The sequence below is a fragment of the Oratosquilla oratoria genome, chromosome 8 (genome assembly GCF_046742065.1).
Source record: "Oratosquilla oratoria isolate Oo_2021 chromosome 8, ASM4674206v1, whole genome shotgun sequence".
Lineage (NCBI taxonomy): Eukaryota > Metazoa > Arthropoda > Malacostraca > Stomatopoda > Squillidae > Oratosquilla > Oratosquilla oratoria.
Window position 1 is genome coordinate 75,326,868 of NC_134784.1, and position 7,500 is coordinate 75,334,367.

At 39.0% G+C, this 7,500-nt stretch overlaps 1 protein-coding gene and 1 long non-coding RNA gene across 2 annotated transcripts in view; one reads left to right on the plus strand and one right to left on the minus strand.

Moving 5' to 3' along the window:
* The window catches only part of LOC143027823 (uncharacterized), a 169,860-nt gene that overhangs the window by 66,586 nt on the left and 95,774 nt on the right, over positions 1 to 7,500 (plus strand). The window lies entirely within an intron of this gene.
* The window catches only part of LOC143027821 (uncharacterized), a 112,990-nt gene that overhangs the window by 57,429 nt on the left and 48,061 nt on the right, over positions 1 to 7,500 (minus strand). The window lies entirely within an intron of this gene.

The following is a 7,500-nucleotide window of genomic DNA, read 5'->3' on the forward strand; positions in this document are numbered from 1 at the left end:
CAGAAACGTAATCCTACCCTTGTCGAATCTCGAAAAGCGCCGAGCCTGGAAACACTGAATGCCCTGGTGGCAGCTAACCTTAGTCTCGCTGCCAGGCATACAAAAAAATATTTGGCTCGCTCGGGATATTGAGGGTGAGGGACTTCCAATTTGTGGCATAAGTATTAACGTCAGCATTATCGTGTCCAAATTTATGGCGTCTATGGTATATATATATATATATATATATATATATATATATATATATATATATATATATGTATATATATATATGTATATATACATATATATATCGACCATGGAGGGGAGGTCGCATCCCACCCTACTTTTTTTTTTTTCTAATCCTTGTTATGAGAAGACCACAGAATCAAATTTCACTTCAGAACCCCCTCCCCCTCCCCCCCAAAAAAAGAAAATACCTTGGTGAAAGCACCTTGCGCATGCATTAAAAAAAATTCTTTCACAAATGAAAGTTCATAGCGAAGTGGGCTTCGCACGAGCCAATCCTGATAACTAGAGGACAGCGGCCGTAAAAGAAAAATAAGAAATATGAGACGCAGATGAAGACGCAGGAGAAACTGAAGGAACCGAAAAAATGAAATAGATTTTGTTTTGTTTTTTCTTTTTTTTTAATTGCGATAGATGGTACCTGCACATTATGCTCCTATACTTGTTGCCAGGCGAGTTGCTTTGTTTATCTATATATAAGTGAATGGATTTGTAAACAAAATTGATAAGATTAATAAATTGATAAAAAAGATTGATGAATTAATAAATAGATAAATGAGGAAACAAGCAGATGAACAAATATGTATATAGATAAATATATGAATAGATAAATAGATAAATAAATTGAATTACAACAATGATAGTAACAATAATATGGCTTAACAATAAATGTAACAAAGATGTTAATAATGACTGTAATATCAGTACCAGAAACCAATCAGTCAATCAACCAATCAATCTGATCCCCAAGGTCTCTCTTGCAGGAGAACCGTGCCCCCAAGGAAACCGGTCACGATCACCGCATCAATCCATAAGTCACTCAGAAGATTTTGTGTTGCTGTCTAGAAAGGCGAGGAGGGTGGAGGGGAGTGGAATATATAGGAAATGGAATGGCTGGGAGTGGTTTCTATGCCTTTTTCTTTTTGGCTACCCCCCATGTAGGGGGAAAAAGCCTTTGGTGTATGTATGTATGTATGTATGTATGTATGTCTAGAAAGGGCAGTGCAGTATGATGCACTCTGTCTTCTGTGAAGTAGATGGATCAAGGACTGCTGGTGTCTCTCATGGGACTATTCTATTGCTGGGTGGTGACCTGAACGTAGTCGTGGCAGAGCAATTTTTTATTGTTCCTGGAGTGATTTCTTTGTCGGGTTGAATTCTACGAATTCTGGTGAAATATACTGTAGAATTTGTCGATCTATTGTGGGGTGTCTGTTTTGTGATCTGAGGTCGGACGTGTTTTGTTTTTTTATGGAAGTATTCTTGAGTTCTTTGGGTAGATTGTTGGAAGTGATTTGAGTAGACTACTGCTTGAGTTGTCTTATTGTTGGGTTGCGTCTATGTAATGTGATACGAGGGTTGGGTTGATCTGAGGGTTCTTGCATACAATTATGTGACTATCATTCTTATATGATAATATATGGGGTGGATTTTCATTTAGTGCCGCCAATTATCAATGTTAAGACTTAAAAGTATTTTGTCTTGCTTGTAAATTGCCTCCGTTTGTTTTATTGACTGCTGAATATCGTGCTGAGTCCAAAGTTAGGTGTAGTTGTAACGAGTTGTTTATGTAAAGGGATAAATGTATATTTCTGTTGTCCAAATCCTATTGTGTTTGTAGCTGTTTTAAGTTCGTCTAGTTTCTTGTTTGCTTCCAATTCCGTATTTGTTTTCCTAATAAGGATTTTTAAGCGCCGGATGAAGATCACGTGTAGGTCAAATGTGAGGTTATATGCTCCAGGTCTTTTGTCTAGTTGGAAAAGTTGATCATAAGAATATAAGAATGAAGGGAATTGCAAGATACCATAAGGCCTACACTAGGCAGTTCCATGTCCCCGATCACCTTTCATTGCTAACCATAAAATGATCCACTCCTCTCTTAAAACAACCAATTATTTCAGTTAATCTTAAATCATTAGGTGATTCTTTGACCCAAGATATATAGAGGTAAGCGACGTCATTCAGGACTTCTGAGAGGACGCAAACTTTCTTGTGTCAGGAATAGTTATCGCTCATTGAAATATACTTGAATGTTTTGGTTATAGCCCTGTTGTACTGGGTTATCGTTATTGCATCATCTGCGTGTGCGAGAGTCTTGCTGTTGTGTTCCGGGATTGGGATGGAAAGGTCGTTTGTATGTAGGTTAACCAGTGTCTGAAAAAGGCAAATACCAACAAATATGGCCGAAGAAATGCACTGGCAGACCGAGGCCCTCATTAGTAGTGCAACGATTGTTCGTTAGAGCTTTCTCAAGAGCATAGAAGAAGGTTGTGTGTGTTTGGAATGGTCAAGACTCGAACTAGACACCCGGAGGTCCTGGAACTACCCCTAGGACCACTGCGCCACGGATAAACGTACCAGATAACTGGCAGACTCTGAGTATTCAGCATGGCCCATAGAAATCAGACGATGAGGACATTTGTAAAAAAAAAAAAAAAAAAAAAAAAAAATTGGAGACAAATGATCTTGCTCCAAAATATAATGATAAAAATTATCTTGGGTCAATATATGGTAAATATATATTGTAACCATATTTTTGTTGGTGTATTTACGTGCTAATATGTGTGTGGAGAGAGAGAGAGAGAGAGAGAGAGAGAGAGAGAGAAATCGTTTAGTGACAAGGCACCTAGCTAAAATTAACTCCTTTAAATTTGGTTAAAGTTAACTCCCTTTAACCTTGGTTAAAGTTAACTCCCTTGAACTTGGTTTCGAACATAATCGATGTTTAACAAGTCTGTCTTATTAAAGACGTGAGATATTTATCTTTATCCTTAAGCCTTCAACAGTTAAGAAACAGATACACTTACGATTCCGTATACTGTACAGCCCGTGGGATTGCTGCTTGTAAAAAAGATCACCGTCTTAATATTTTTTAATCTAAAAGACCAAAAATCCTCCCCCAATATGGGGAGGATTTCTTCTCCCCAGATAGTCTCAATCAAGCCTCTGGTTGCTCCCCAACGTGTAACGTCGTCTTGGTTTTGATCTCTCCCTCAACCCCAAACTGGTCTCACTGTGTCCCCTTGGCTCATCCACCCTCCTTTAGTAAATATATACAGAGGCGAGTTGGTATCGCCAGGCATTTCACTACGGCCGAAGCCTTGGCCTTTGGCCAATACAAACAGGTGAAATGTTACCCCCACCTTCCTCTGTCCACCCTCCTCTCTCTCCCTGTCTCTCTCTCTCTCTCTCTCTCTCTCTCTCTCTCTCTCTCTCTCTCTCTCTCTCTCTCTCTCTCTCTCTCTCTCTCTCTCTCTCTCTCTCTCTCTCTCTCTCTCTCTCTCTTTCTCCACTCTTTCCCCCTCCCTATCACCTTTCCGTTTGTCCCTCCCCTTTCCCCTTCCCTTTTTCCCTTTCTATTCTTCCTCCTCGTTATCCCCCTTTCCTCCTCTTCCTCCTCACTAACCCCCCTCCCCATCTCCGCCTCTGGGAAGAACAGCCATATAGGGGGTGGAGGGGGCGAGGGATGACACAGCCATGCTGGCTCTTCTCGTCAGCAAGCACTCTCCCCATCTCACGTCATCAAACCTCCTCCCCCTCCCCCTCCCCCCTCACCTCAACCCCAGTGTCCGATAACCCTTCACCCGAACTGGAGTGGGGTGGGGGAGGAATGGAGGAGGTGGGGGAGGGAGAGAGAGTTTTTTTTTTTTTTTTTTTTTTTTTTTGTGTTTGAGAGAGAGAGAGAGAGAGAGAGAGAGAGAGAGAGAGAGAGAGAGAGAGAGAGAGAGAGGAAGAGAAGGCAAGCAGGCGCCCACTGTCGAGGGAACCATTTCCTTTTGTCCTTTGGGATTAGTTTCTCTGAATGTCTGTTTGTGAACATTGCCTTTGTCTGCTTTGTCTGTTTGCTCATCTGCTTGTTTGTTTATGTAGCTGTTCGTCTGTTTCTTAGTCTGTTTGTCTGTTTGTGTGCTTGGTTGTTTGCCTGTTTGTCTGTCTAATTGTTCTTCTGCCTCTCTCCCCTCCTCTCTGTCATGCATACACACACACACACACACACACACACACACATGCACACACACACACACATTAAGAAAGGCCATATGTCGAAAGGATGGGAAGAAATAGTTTTCCATATAGATGTATAAATATCTAGAATAGCTTAGGTGATATAGCCCAAGCTCAAACAATAGGTGAGTTCAAATCTAAATATGATAATTGGAAATTAAAGATATAGATTAAGCTGGAAGCGTACATAAATATGAGTCTAGTTATGTTAGAAAACTAGAGAATAGGAGACGGGACCCCACGAGCATTGCTCCTTTCCTGTATACTACTTACTACTCGTACAATCAGGTGAATAAAATTAGGTGAATGCGCATAAAACAAACAAATTTAAGGTCACAAACTGACAAATCACAAGCACATGTTCGGGTGTTCGGATCGCAGGTCTTGGCTTGGATGACGTCATGAAACCCCCCACCCTCGCCCCCACGGGGATCTTCACCAGGACAAAGTTGATGATTACGAGGATCCCCCGAAGGCTGCCCGCGCCTCCTTATAAGAGCCGACGCTGCCTCCCCCACTTTCACTTCGTCAAGTTTAGCCCCAACCTCAAAGTCTCATTTTAATCCATTATCTTTGGCCAGTCTGGGATGCTAATTTGTACCACGCATGCACGCGCGCATGAATGTATGCATGATCGTATGCATGCACAGCATATACATAAGTGTGTAAATGTAATGTATATTATACATGCAAGTGTGTGTGTGTGTGTGTGTGTGTGTGTGTGTGTGCGTGTGCGTGTGTTCGTGTGTACGTTTCTATTTAGCTAGTTGGAGTGTACTAGTAGGTTACCGTCTCTTTGACGTTTTTTTTTTTTTTTTTATAAATTTTTGGCTTCAATTTATTTATGTTGTTGCACTGGGTTATATTTTTTCCGATTTGTCCCACAAAACTCACGCATCTATATGAAAAATTGTACTTCCTAACATCTTTTAAGTAATTTTACATTTTTTCTAATAGTTTATGACATCTTGTTAATCTTCCGTCCCGCACCATCTGATCCTTTCTGTCCTTTTTTCAATATCTTGTTTTGACCTAAATGTCATCATCACATCACCTCTCTCTTCAATCCTTCAGTGTTGGAAGTCCCGGTTTTCTCAGTCTCTCTTCATATGTATTATTAATGAAATTTTGATATCTTATTCCCGTCCTGTGTATTTCTCAATATTCCTTATATTTTTCTTTCGGCGTGGTATTCAAACCACCGCTGTCACTCTTACGCTATTCATCACCTGATAAGTCTTTCCTTAATATGACTCTGGTGATAGATCATCTATGAATGAAACAACTAAATCATTTCCCTCCATTGCATCTGCTATCAATTTATCTTCCATTTGCATTTTTACCTATTTCCAAGACGTATCCTTTCATCTTCCACTTCTGTTCTCATTCATAAACCTTAACTAGGTCTTCCTGTAGTACGTAGTTTGTAACTCTCTTCATTTTCCATTTTCTTCGTGACCTAGCACTATCTGCACATAAGTTTGCATGACTTTTATTTCATTCATAATTTCATTAGTATAGAGTAGGAACATTACAGGTACCAGAACCGAGCCCTGTGGTACCCCACTAGTTACATCTCTTCAGTTTGACATCTCATCTCTTAATGCTGTTCGCACACATCTATTACTTAAATAGTATCCATTCTAATGTTCTCCCCTTTAAAGACTTCTATATTTTCCAAAGTTCATATTCATCTTTCGTGCAGAGGTTTGTCGAAAGTCTTATCCACATTCAAATATACACAATCCATCTAATATTTTCTCCTGCAACGTATCAACTACATTTGAACAGAAATCGAATAGGTTGGTTGCTGAGGATTTTCATTTTCTATATCCAAATTGGTTTTCAACTAAGATTCCTTCTCTAAGTAATTATTATTATTATCTTACAATTTTTTTCTTCAAAAATTTTGGTTATCGTACTGGTCAAGGACACTGGTTTATAATTCAAAAGTACCTCCTTGTTTCATTCTTTGAATATTGGCACTACATTTGCAGATTTCTATTCTAATGGCATTTTCCCTTCTTCCAGAGGGCGTGCGATCACTTTATGTATTTTGTCCACTAATTGTTCTGTACATTTCTTTTTTATCGTTCATCTTGAGATCTCATCTGGCCCTAAGGCCTTTCTTATTCCCATGTTCTTGAGTAGCCTAAGAACCACCCCTTTCATTATGATGTTGTTTATAACATCTTATCTTCACCCGTTTCCTCCTCAAACTCCTCTTCTTTACTGAATCCTGACTGAAAATTTTTACTCATTAATACAGCTTGCTTTCTTGTTAATTCATATACCACCCCTCAGTTTTGAACTTGGATATTTCTTTTCTGTGCTTCAACTTACCATTCATAAATATAAAAAATAACTTATATTGATTTTTACATTTGTCAAGTGTCTCCTTCTCAAAGTCTTTTTCCTCTACTCTTCTTATTCTTGTATGTAGATTTGTATTTGTTTTGTGATATATGATATAATATATATATATATATATATATATATATATATATATATATGTGTGTGTGTGTGTATGAGTATGAGTATGTGTGTGTGTGTGTGTGTGTATTTGTGTGTGTGTGTATATGTGTGTGTGTGTGTTTGTGTGTGTATATGTATGAGTATATATGTGTGTGTGTGTGTGTGTGTGTGTGTGTGTGTGTGTGTGTGTGTGTGTGTGTGTGTGTGTGTGTGTGTGTGTGTGTGTGTGTATGTGTGTGTGTGTGTTTAATTTTCATTGGGGGTCTTCTCTCTTGCCACCTCTCATGTCTTCTCTCGTTCTTCTTTTGCCAAATGCACATTTTTAATTGAACTATTTTTTCTTCTCTCACACTCATATTAGACACATAGTTATCCACACTTATGTTGTATTTTTAAGACTTTCCACTTCTTCTTTGTTTCTTTAGTTTTATTGAACTCACTGCAGTCTCCCTCTTCGAATTAATTTCTTCAGTTCTGTGAAATTAGCCCTTGCATATTTAAATCTTCCTAGTCTATATATTTATTCCTCTATTTCTGTCTTCCCAACTTCTAGCGTAAATCCAAGGAACACATGGTCACTCTTGCTTATCGGGCACTGGTAATTCAATGTTTTAGTCATTTCAGGCTTTTTGATTAAGATCAAGTCCAGCCTTCCAGGTCTATCTTCTCCTCTATATTTTGCTGGTTCCTTCAGCCATTAGGTCATTATATTACTTATTGTTTTGTTTAAAAGTATATTGTCCCGGGATTACTCCCTTGCGTCTATCCTCCTCATTCCTCCCACTTTACCTC